This window comes from Salvia hispanica, chromosome 1, assembly GCF_023119035.1.
Source record: "Salvia hispanica cultivar TCC Black 2014 chromosome 1, UniMelb_Shisp_WGS_1.0, whole genome shotgun sequence".
Classification (NCBI taxonomy): Eukaryota; Viridiplantae; Streptophyta; class Magnoliopsida; order Lamiales; family Lamiaceae; genus Salvia; species Salvia hispanica.
In genome coordinates, this window is record NC_062965.1 from 45,508,285 (window position 1) to 45,520,516 (window position 12,232).

The following is a 12,232-nucleotide window of genomic DNA, read 5'->3' on the forward strand; positions in this document are numbered from 1 at the left end:
AATTTTTAGATTGTGGAGTAATAGTGATTCCAACAGCTAGCCTGGAAATGTCACATATTACATGTAATTTGCTACATATATAATCTTTTCAATATTCGTTTTTTTATATTATTTTTATTAAAGTAAATTTGACTAATTTGATAATCTATTCAGCTTTTGTGTTGTAGAGCACAAGGATTGTGATGCAGTGCTTAAAGTTTTACTAAATCAATCACCTGTAACGAATTTAAATAGGTCTTCGACAAATTTCGCTGCAATTTTTAACTTTTAAATGCAAAAATATAAAAATTAGTCACATCTTAGATAAATTCCAACTTTTGTCTATACCAAATTAGTCATTTTCAAATCTTGGGACAATTAAACATTTAAACATGAGATTATTCGTCATTTCCAAAATCTTGAAACAATCTTGGAACAATTAAACATGAGATTATTTATTGTTCTTTTTTTAAGAACATTATGTGAAAAATCAACGAAAATAACTTAAATATACACACATATTTAATGAATTAACTATATATGTATCATATTTACTTGTATAAAAGAAGATTAAATTGATACATTAGATTCTACAAAATTATTATGTGGTGAAGTATAAGATGAGTAAATATGTACTACTAAAACATAACAAAGAAATAAAAGAGGAGCATAACAATAAAAGGAGTTTACCATCAAATCTCAATCTCAATGGCAGTAAATTAAGATTTTTTTTAATTGATGTGAAAATGATTGATGAATCAAATACATAGAAAATTATGAAGCTTGCCATATACTCCATATATGTGTTTGAATATATGGTAATATATACTATCATATATGGGTGTGTAAAAATTTAATAAAATATATTATAATTGGGGCAATCATGTATGCTTCAGTTAGAGGTGGGGCCCTTTCGTATTTCCACTTGGCAAAATAATGTTGGTGGGACACATCATATCATATCATATTACTATGATAGTATCAATACGACAACTATGAATTAATGCTACTTGTTTCAAGTTTAAAATTTCTTTTAAGCAAATTCATTTTTCAAGATTTAAGTTTGTGATTTCAATAAATATAGTTATTTTGATGTCCTTTTCCAAGATTTAAGTTTAAGATTTCAATAAAATTTTACTTTTTAAAATTGTAATAGTAATTCTAATAGCCTTGGAATGTCATATAATACGTGTAAAAAGGTTATTAAATCTGACCTTTTATTTTGCCTTCATATAATTCTAAAATAGTACATCGTACTTCTATTATGGAAAATTCTTTTATAAGGTTATTAAATTTAACCTTTTATTTTGTCTTCATGTAATTCTAAAAGACTATACTATTATGGAAAATTCTTTTATTGAAAAAATTAAAATCATAAATAATCACTTTAAATGTATATTGCTATAAATATTTTCTTTATCTTTTTCATTTTTAAAGAAAGAAAAGCATAATAAAAAATTTAAGCTTTTAAAATATAACCTTTCTAGTGTAGAAAATATTAAAAATAAAATAGTTTCATCACACAATGAAAATGTAATCCAGTAAAAAAGTTTAAAAATTTCAATGAACCTTTTAAATATATAGAAAGTATTACGAATAAAATAGTCAGCTAAATAAGTATCCTAATATTGGTGTGTCAAAGCTATTACTATAAAGATAGCCTTCCTATTTAAATAATAGTACTCCTACTCTTGCCTTCCTATTTAAATAATAGTATTACTCTAACTTTTTGGAAGAAAGTATATCACTATGAAAATAAAAAAAAAAAACCGGAAGAATGGAAAGGGACTAATAAATGCAAAGAGATAAATTCCTGTTGTGAATCTAACAAATTAAAATTTTGAATTAAATATTAGAAATAGTAATAAGCCTCATTTCTTTTATGGTTGTATTCAACTACTTGTGACCCTATAAGATGTGTCTTCTTCCAATGAGAGTACTAATCTGCAGTTAATTCTAATTAAAGAGCCGTTGTGCATTAATTCGCAGTAATTGCCCCTTCGATTTTCAATTCTGATTAATCATAAAATTTTGTCATTCCCAATTTAAACCCTAATTCCCAATAAAAGAGCCCATTCATGAAAGGAGCGGCGACTTCCTCTGAACCAACAACCTATATAAGTACACCTCTTACATCTTCTTACAAAACATCACGCGCCTACTACTCTCAATCCTCCACAAAATTTTTATTTTTCAATCTTTTATTTTTTCTTCCAAAATATCATCTGCCTCCTCAATCCTCCACAAAATCTTTATTTTTCAGAACAATGGTTGGACCATAATCATTTGATGGAGGAGTCTATATACCACTGGTTATTTGCTTTCTCGAAAAGGTAAAAATATTGCTTTTCTAGAAATATTATTGTGAGGGTTTTATCCTTAATCAGTGATGGTTGCTGTAGTCATTTTTCTTGTGCAATTTTTGCATGGAAAAATATTTACTTTATGAAATGACCAATTTCCTTTATTGTCTTTTCATTTTGATTTCATATTGTCATATTGATGGATTATACATCACTTATTGCTTATTATCAATCCTTGTAATTTAAATTCATGAAATTTTGAAATACCAACAAACTAATGGTTTTTCTCCCAACTATTATTACTCAAAACTTCTTTCGGAAAACTCACGGATCTGCCTATGTATCATTACTTTTAAGAATTCTAAAGTATTCGATTATGTGATTTTATCTAAATTTATTTTTGTTGTATGCGTAGGGCTGATATTGTGTTCTGTGTTTGTTGTGGAGATATGGTAGCAGAGTTTGTGAGGTGAGTTGGGGCATATCTATTTACCAATTTATTTCACACGTGGTATGTATGTCACCTATATTTTCTGCAACGTAACTTTTATTTTCTCGACTAATAAAATTTTACTTTGAATGTACCTTTGTCTACTCTCCATGTTTCGGGTGAAACTTTTTCTAAAGTACGTTTCATTCTTTATAAACCTAATGATGTATTTAAGATTTTAAGTGCAGTATGATGAAACCCTTAATTTTTAAAGTTGTCCTTCTTCTTTTGTTTTTACTTTCTTATAAATTTTTATCTAGATTTCTACTCCCTCCGTCCCGCTCAAGATGACACGTTTTCCTTTTTAGTTTGTCCCAACTAAGATGACACATTTCTTTTTTTGGTAACTTTCTCTCTCCAATTAATATACTCAACCACTTTTTCTCACTCCTATTAAAATATTCATCTTTCTTTATCTCTCTACTTTAATACTTATACCCACCTTCTCTCTCTCCAATTAAACACTTTAACCAATAACTTCTAAAATCCCGTGCCGGCTAAGCAATGTGTCATCTTAGCCGGGACAGAGGGAGTATTACATACCAATTTTACTATTTATCCACGTAAGTGTAGTGAGGTTTGCAATTTCTCTCTCTAATTGATGTCTTTGCTTTCAGACTTGAGTGATGTGATTGATTAAACACAACAGTCAGTTTATATTATTAGAGGTTTTGTTGCTTTCAGAATAGTAATGGAGTTCATGTCATGATAAAATTTCTTCAAAGAATGGTAATCTTTATTGATAAAATCTCATTAAATTGAGATGTATTAAAACGCGAAATTCATTTTTTACATTTGATACGTCTCTTCTTCATCTACTCTTTAGTCTAAAGCCTTTTGTTTTGTGGATCTTCATTGTCTTTCTTCATCTTCTCTTCTCCTATCTTTTTGAGTTGATCTTCTTTTGCAGTTCTTGTTAGTAGCTGCAATGCACAGAAAATACATCTCATCTTCATCTTCTCTCCTGTTTAATGCCTTTCCTTTTGTGGATCTTCATTGTCTTTCTTCATCTTTTCTTCTCCTATCTTTTTGGGTTTGCTCTTCTTTTGCAGTTCTTGTCAGTAGCTGCAATGCACAGTAAATATTTCTTAAAATTTACAAAGTAATGTATTACGGTAATAATAAATAACCTGTAATGATGTTGTCTTCTTCCCATTCTTCATCTATTATTATTTATTTGCATTTCCTAAAATAAGTCTTCACCTTTTGTCTTTCGTTTATGTTTATTCATAAGGTTTCTGCATTCGGAAGTTGATATTGCAGAAATAATTAACTGTGTTATTCTCTCTTTGAGCAGCTGTCCTTTTTGATACAGGTTGGACCGTCCTGCTATTTGGATAATCTGCATTTAGAAAGAACAAAAAACTATCAGAAGGTATCGATTAAAGGTATTAATATTTTGTTAAAACAACCACATAAAATGTACTTGTATTGCTGCTGCTTTCTTCTCATTTTGAATTTTCCCTTGTTTTTTCTTTGTGCAGTGTGAGAAGAAGATGCAAGAGGATTGCATCTATTCTGTATTGTGCTATGTACTGTGCTATGTATGTGCAATAATATATAAATACATCGGAAATAACAAACAAAAAAATAATAAAAGGAATGCTATGCAAATTAAAGTAGGAGTTAAGCTATGTACAAAAGAAAAATATTAGATAATATTCACATACCTTAATTATCTGCAAAATATAAATAAAAAATGTTAGATAATATTATCATACCTTAAATATCTGCAAAATATAAATGGTGAAAATAAGCAGTGAAATATTAAAATAAAAAAAATAAAAAGAAGAAGAAAGATATGAAAGCAAATGTAGAGAGAGAGAGAAGAACCTACAATTTATGAATATGTGTTGTTGTCATTGATATTTATTGAGCAACTTTCTAAATACTCATGGGTTTTAAATTTTAAATTACATTTTTTTTATTCTAAAATGAACTGATTTCCTCCCATTTTTTTGCCTCCAAGAAATCCCTCCATTTTAGAGGAGGGAAAACTCACATTATTTTTGGGAGGGAAAACCTACTTTTTATTTATGTGGGAAAACGTTCTCATGCTATGGGTTTCATATGCATACAAACTGTAAATTGTATATATATAAATGATGTGATGTTTAGTCAGCTTTACAATTAAAAATGATCCTATTAACTATTGGTTTTAATGCATGATGTTGGTGGAGTTATTTTAACTTTTGGTGAAAGAATGGAAGTGTGAGTTGGCGCCTAACACTTGGAAAATTCCCCCCAAATCGAAAATTTGAAAACAGGGGAGAATTCCCTTTGATTTCCCCCCAAAAAAAACCGAGCTTTTAATGATAGTATAGATGACTGAAATAAAAAAAGTGACAATTATTGTGACACGGAGGAAGAACTACTGTAGAAATGTCATTAATTCCATTGACTTCAATAATCAGTCGTAAGCATCCATTTGATTAAAACTTTTTTATTGACTGTACGTAAACGTGGGTAGATGGCATATGTTCTCAATTTTGATATTGCCAGCTATACTACATAAAAAACTATTTCAATGTAGCATTTAAAGTGGAAAGAATTTTATATTATTCTTACGTTTATAAATTTTTGTCGGTGCTGCGCAACTTCATTAAAATAAGGAAAATTCATTTGAATTTTTCTAAAACATTCCAACGTATGCAAATTATTGCTTTTATGAGTCAAAAATTAAACCCACTTCAAATAATGCTGCTCTAACCATTTGCCGAAACTCTGAAACGTGTTCACACATGATAACTTGAGGATTTCCTAAAAAAAAAATAATAAATCCAACGTATAGAAATATAACAAATAATACCTAAAATTTCAAATGAATACACAAAAAATACAAACTAACAATAAAATAATATTCATATATGGATAAAAGTGATGCCAAGTGTAGTAGGTCAGACTAATTTATTTTAGCAATTTTTTTAATACAAAAATAGGAGTTCTAACTTTAGAATTTTTTAAAAAAATAAGTTTTAAAATTGAATTTCATTTTTGCCTTTTTTGGCTAAACAAATATTCATTGGAATTTCCAATACTAATTGATCTTGTTGTGACTTTTTGATTTATAACGGAACAGTTAATAAATTGTTCACAAATATGTTAAAATTGTATGTTAAATGAATTGTTACATAAATTTGTTATAGAGTTAAATTTCTATCATATGAAATAATATTGTACTTGTATTAGTTCTTTTGGAAATTAAAAATAAACTTAAGGGACCAAGTTGCTCCCTAAGCCGATTTTCAGCACTAGGATCGTTGATCCGCCCAACTAGTGGGCCACTTCAAGTCAAGCCAATGACTTAAAACAAAGGCGCTTGTTGGGAGGCAACCCAATTTTTATTTTTACTCTTTTCGTTTCGTTTTTATCTTTCTAAAAAAAATTAACGAGTGGCGGTCGCCGCACTTAACACGGCGGTCGCCACACGTGTGTTCACATGTGCAGGATAGGTCGGGTTTAGGGCGGGCCGGAGTAACCGCTAAGCGGGCCGCGGCGGCCCGCCAGACGCGCGCCGTTTCTGAAAGCCCGTGTGGCAGCCCGCCACGCTTTACGCGGCGGTCGCCACGGGAGAACATACGCGAATTCATGCCTTCTAAAGGTAAGTTTCCATTCCTTTTCTCATTCCTTCTCTAATTCCTTCCTTGTACACACCCCCACTATTATAAATCACCAAATTCACACACCCACATTCTCATTCTCTCAATTCTCTCCAAGTGTAGAGTTCTTCTTCTCTCCAACACAAGATATGAATCCTACACTAAATTTCTGAGTTTTGCTTTAATTCTTTCATGGATTTTGGTATTTCTTGGATGAATTGTTCGGTAGAAACTCTTATTTTATGATGAGGGATGATTGTGTGTGCTTATTCTTGATTTTCCATGGTTGAATTTTGATATAGGGCGGTGAATTGTTGTTTTGTGAATAGTGATTCCCTCTTGTTCTTAAATGCTTATATGTTGCAATCATGTTCATAGCATTGTGAAGCTATTATTATTTCCATGAATTGTAATACTTGTGAATTTTTAGAGAATGTTGATCTGTATTGATTTATTGTTGATACGTCTCTGCATGGGGGACGAATTTACGTGGGGGGTGGATTGTGGTGTCCTATTTTTGTTGTTTATGCTCTACATGTCAACATGCTACAATTTAGGATGCTATGATACACAAACTTGCACATGATTGTTATTTCTTGATTTTTGCTTGGTTACGTGCAAGTTTAGGGGAACTTTTGATTGCCTATTTGTTGGTGCTCTTTTTGTGAGTGTGAATTTTCTTTTGTAGGACAATGGGATCAAAGAGAAAGCCCGAGAATGCGAAGAACTATGGCATTAGCCTTGCCACGAAGGAGCAAAAGGCTATGTGGAAGAAGGTTTCGGCAAGAGAGACGGAACCCTCGAGATATCCCCACGATTTCCCTCTCCAAACTTTGGAGATCATGGAGGATTTTTTGGAGGTTGTGCGACGTGGGCGATGGGAATGGCCTCGTCTACATGTTCCAAAGAAAGTGACCGTCTTTTAGGAAGCTCACTCTTGAGTTTCATAGCTCGCTAAAGGTCGCCAAAGATCACCGCCACAATGTCCCGCTAAGCATCGACTTCCGCCTAGGCAACCGTTGGCACTCTCTCACCATGGAAGAGCTAAGTGGGGTGTTCCATTGTTTTGACCCCAACCCCGAGGAGGACAATGACTACGATTTCTCCGAGGTTTGGGGCGCGATGACCAATGAGCAGGAGCACGCCGCGGGCTATGCCAAGTCTTCATGCATTCGCAACTCCGTCTTGAGATATCTCCATCGAGCTATGACCCAACTCATGTTTGCTAGGGTCGATGGGGGAAGTGTCTCCTAAACGGAGCTAAATGTGATGTGGTGACTCCTAAACAAGAAGGGATTCGACTATGGAACCCTCTTTACTCTCTATGTGGACCGGATCAAGAAGAAAGACAGAGGTGTTATATGTTGTAGGGGCATTTCTCTCGCCGGTATGACGGAAGAGGGCGGGGAGAGGTTCATCACCTATGAAGTGCTATTTTCGGTGGGGTTATTGAAGACCAATTATTGGGGTCAAGGTTACTTTTTGCAAGTGGCGGGGGATCACTTTCCCTTTCCTATCCCGCAGTTGACCAAGGTCGATATTTGGGTCAACCAAGCCAATTGGAAGCTCAACACTCGGGCCCACCGAAGAGCCATTGAGGCCAACCCCATCAATGGGGAGTTTAGAAAGAAGAACACCCCTTCTCGCATTCCTATTTTTGAACCCGAGGATGACTCCGCCTTCGATGCTATTGATCACTATAATGAGGAAGGGGAGCATTTGCATGCCCAAGGAAGTGGAGTGCCGCCACCACCGCCGCCCCAACATCGCCAAGAAGAAGAAGAAGAGGAAGTGGAGGTCCATCGCCGCCGAACTAGAGCGAACCGCCGCCGCGGGAGGCCAAATCCCTATGAGGAGTTCCAATCGAACACCTCTGCCCAACTAGGAGATATTTACTCCTATATGCAAAACATGTCCATGATGGGGTTTAGTGCCCCTTGCACAGTGGAAGATTTGTACAAAACAAATAAATCAGACATATGATCTATTTGACCGATTATGCGATTAATCAATTCACATGTTAAACCGATAATTGCATGCTAGAACGCAAATAATTCATGCTCAAAGAAAGTAAATCCTAACCATGAATACTACGGTTTAGAGTTACCGATTTGATTCTCCAAAGAATCGTCGATTGCTCGCGCCTTCTGCACGTGATGATCTTCAATACTAGACCACGGATCTTCTCTCTGGTTCCCGAACTGTATCTCGATATCAGGGTGGGCTGATCTTATCAAAATACTAGGACTCGAATAAAGAAGACAGAAGAAATCCTTTTGGGAAAAGGAGTAGAAATCGAAATCTCCTTCAGCTGGGGGGGCCAAAAATTTCAAAAATTTCAAGTATGAAAATTGTGTTTCTTCTGTCTCCTTTATTCTCCTATTTATATTAAGTTCCTTATGGGCCCAGACAAGGATCTATGGAAGGTTTTGGATATGGGCTCGCCCAATTAGCTTTTTACTAATTAAATTGAACCCACAATTTAATACAAGCTTATATTGGAATATTACGAGCAGCCACTACAGAAGTAATATTGAACTCTCCCCATCCAAATCCGAAATTACAAGTAATCCGGGTTTCCGTTATTTATTATTTATTTCCCGTGCTTAAGATATAAATGTCCATTAATTAATGTCTGCTATGGACTTAATTAATTAATATCTTATTAATTCCAAGAGTGGACTTAGCAAGAAACACTTATTTATTATTCATAGAGTAATAAAACTCCAACTGACCAGTTTTCCGAATAATAAAACCTTGTTCGAGCTCCTCTTGAAGACATTATCAAACGAGACTCACCTCGTGCACGTTTCAACATAATAGCAATCCTAGCACCGCTAGATATTAATCACCACTACCCAATATATCAGGATTATTGGGTTGCGAAAAACCCGCACCATTTGATAAGTCAAAGTAGTGCATAATCAATACCGTATGCTCAATGCTAACATATGTAGATTAAGAAATAGTGTTTTATCAAGACCTAGTCTTTTAGTAGATAGCATAAATGCACGTCTTGCTGTTAGATCCGTTCAGTGCTATACCACACCAATGTCATCTTATTTCAGTAAGGCTTAGAAATATGCGGACTGACATTGCAACCTTTCACGATAGGTAGCCAAAGCCTATCTAGGTTGTGAAATTCTTCTTTTTCTTTTGCAAAGCATTGCATAGATCTGACCGTGTTACCTTAAAGTGGACGACGCCCACAACCGGTCTACTAAGCAAAAGACTTAGACTTTGTTTGCTTCTTATACATTTAAATGTTTATAAAACATCTTATAAATGGACAAGCAAACACAATGTAATAATAATAGTGATTCTATTCGTGCGAGACTGCTCGAATAATACTGAATCGGGTTAAAAGTGGATTGTAGAGTTTTACGTATACAAGCAAGATTCTATTCGCGCGAAACTTGCTCGAAACATGCTTTTCAGTATACCAAACCTAACAGTCTCCCACTTATACTCAAAACATGACTTTAAATGGGCATTTATATCATTATTTTGGATGTTTTTGAGACAATTTTTTTTATGTTTAGACAATTTTTGCTTCAATTTTTAAGTACCTTTTGGTTTTGGTTTAATTTTGTGCTTTGAAAAATTTTTCGCAGGTTTTGACCTCTACGTGGCGACCGCCGCACGTGCTGCGGCAGTCCGCCACCTGCTCGCTGGAAGAATCTGTTGACGTGCGGCGACCAACAAACGGCCGCGGCGGACCGCCACCTGAGCACAGTCTCCAGCGCGAATTTTTCGAAATTCTTTTTCGAATTTTCGCCCCGTCAAGCCTCTACGAAAATTTTTTCAAGGTATGTTTTCTTTTTAGTAATTTTCTCACGTACCAACCGACTCTATAAACTTATTTTACACTTTGTTGTAAATAAGTTTGAGGGGATGAAGTGGTGGACTGTGAGTTTAGGTTTTTGTTTTAGGGTTTTCATTTTTGTTTTAAGTTTTTACTTTTGTTTTTCAAAACCCTGTAAGAGAATTTTGTTTTCTAAAAATGTTTTCTTGAATCCATGTCGTGAACTTAACATGAAGAACTTAGAAACATGCATGCTTAGGGACACACTTTAGACTGAGTTGTCGATGATATTACATTCCATCTATGTTTAAGTATGACTTGACGTTTTGATTTGATGGTTTGGTGAAAAGGTGCATAATTAGTGAATTGCTTGTTCGCCTTGATTCATGCTTATACCTTGTGAGATTTGAGCCATAATTTCTTTCTTGTGTGATTTATCTGTATTCATGTATATGTTTCTAGAACTTGCTCTTAGTCTTGCCTTTAGGTTTACATAGTGTTTAAGTTGATTTAGGAGGATGATTGGCCATCTTTTCTAGCCTACTTTTATCCAAAATTTTCGACCCTCTCAAAATTTCAAATTTTTTCTCTTTGGAGCCAATTTTGAGCCTTTAAACCTATTCTTTGGAAGCCAAAATAATGAGGAAAATTCCTTGGGTTAGTATAGTTTTTGTTATCTTTTGTAAAAGAATTGGAGAGATAAGGAGGAAAGTATAAAAAGTAGTGTGCTTAATGTAAAAAAAAAATAGAAAAATTAAAAACATGTGCTTGATTCTAGAAAGGATGCTTATGAAAAAGAAAGAAAAGAAAAAGAAAAAGTATGAAAGGTTGTGAAAAGAAAAGAAAAATATCGAAGGATTGAAAAGTGAGTTGAAGGAGAAAAATAAAGTGTAAAAAGTGTCTTGGGGTTTAGAAAAGTGGAGTCAATTTAACTCTACTTGGGATTTTTATTCTTAGTCACTTTTTATCCAAGTATTCCTCACCTACCAAAGAGCCTACGTTACAACAAAAAAAAGACCTTTCGGACTTTTGATGCTTAATCACATCTAGTAGAGGAGGGATTAGACTTTGAGCAAACATATGGTAAACTTTGCATGATGCATGATTTGAGTGCTATACACTTAACCTTTATACACTTTGAGAGTGAGAGAAAGAACACTTACCATCTTTGGAAGTTTGCCACATGTGAGTGCTTGAATTCAAGGTGTTCCACAAGTTAGTAATGAAAGTGCACTAATAAGCCTTGCTTGATTTGATTGTGTTAATTCATGCTTAATCTGCTCTTTGATCTTTTGAGGCAATTATGACGTCTAGTCTTTGTACATTCCGTGCGTATATTCTTGTGTCTTTATTGTTTTGTTTGAGGACAAACAAAAATGTAATTTTGGGGGAGTTGATACGCTCGGATTTTGCACAGTTTTAAGACCATTATTTGGTCCGTTTTTTTATGTCAAAATCAGTATACATGTCCAATAATTTTATATTTTATACATTTTGGTATTTTGACGTGTTTTGTGAGAATTGTGCATATTTGAGCCGAAAAAGGGAGTCAAAATGCAAAGTTTGGAAAGCTGGAGTTCAGACGGCGACCGGCGACCGCCGGCGCCCGATGGTCAGTGTTATGTAGCGGCCCGCCTCGGAAATTTACGCTTGTAAACGATTCACGCTCGGAGACCACCGGAGGTCATGCGGCGGCCCGCTGCCGAAGGTACCGGGACTCCGGCCAAGGTGCGGTGGCCCGCCGGAGAAAGGCGGCGAATCCGAATTTCTCTAGATCTGCTCCAAGATTTACCATATTTTGAAGATTTTTTCCTTCTACAATGAGGATTGACTTTCCCCTATAAATAGGATCTCAAGCTTCATCAAATTAGAGCTTCTTTTTGCAACATAAATTCCCAGAGATCAAAAGATAGAGTACGTCATGGTGCAAGGAGTTGAAGAATGATTTCAAGAACATCAAGAACGACAAAGATTGTGAAAATTTCGAAAATTTCAAGTATGAAAATTGTGATTCTTCTCGTCTCCTTTATTCTCCTATTTATATTAAGTTCCTTAT

General features: G+C 34.4%; 1 long non-coding RNA gene across 2 annotated transcripts; it reads left to right on the top strand.

The window, feature by feature from the left end:
- Nucleotides 1-2,128: 2,128 nt before the first annotated feature.
- Nucleotides 2,129-4,509, top strand: LOC125198529. 2 transcript variants are annotated; one of them, XR_007172430.1, is made up of 4 exons: nt 2,129-2,312; nt 2,698-2,751; nt 4,070-4,160; nt 4,257-4,509. It is a non-coding gene; the product is annotated as an uncharacterized LOC125198529 (long non-coding RNA). The 2 variants fall into 2 exon arrangements; XR_007172429.1 differs by having other exon boundaries at nt 4,088-4,160.
- Nucleotides 4,510-12,232: the final 7,723 nt, after the last annotated feature.